Here is a 698-nt window from a genome sequence, read left to right as displayed (position 1 = left end):
CTTCCCTGTGCACCCCTTCCCCACATACAGTAGAGACAGTCTTTCCATGTCATGCCACTTTACAGCTACACTGTTTATGCAAACATACCAAACTGAATTGTGATGAACTTGTGGCTTCCAGTTGTGTTTCCATAATGCATTCACAATGAGATGATCACCTAGAACGTTATTCTAGATTTCACGTTGTTCTAGATATTAAGGTCTTGTTATCATGCAGATCCCAAAAAGGGACAGAATCCTCTCACAATGGCCCTGTTACTTTCCTATATTAACAGATCAGTTTTCTCCAAGTGTGAAAAATACATGCATCAGTTATTTTGAAGATGTTAAAACATGTCTGATTTGGAAATTTGAGATTAAGATGTGTTAATGAAAAACAGAGAGGATTCCATGTGTTTTTTTTTTTAACTTATTACTTATTACTAACAAAACACATTTAAAGGCGGTACATTTTCTATAGCTTGAGTCTGGTAACTGCTGTACATGAAAATATAGCAATTTGTCTAAACATGTATATTACACACACGCCTCATTGCAATGACATAAAGCTTCATGAGCTATGGAAACAGAACTGGAACCAAGTATGACTGTGAGCATGGCTGCCAATAGTTTTAATCGTAGTGTAAAAGTGGCATCAGTCACAGGATGCCTCCCCAGGTCCGCCCCAGCCACAGCGAGTCTTTGACTCTCTCATTCTC

The sequence above is a fragment of the Alosa sapidissima genome, chromosome 21 (assembly GCF_018492685.1).
Source record: "Alosa sapidissima isolate fAloSap1 chromosome 21, fAloSap1.pri, whole genome shotgun sequence".
Lineage (NCBI taxonomy): Eukaryota > Metazoa > Chordata > Actinopteri > Clupeiformes > Clupeidae > Alosa > Alosa sapidissima.
The sequence above is the reverse complement of the archived record's forward strand: the minus strand, read 5'-3'. Positions refer to the sequence as shown.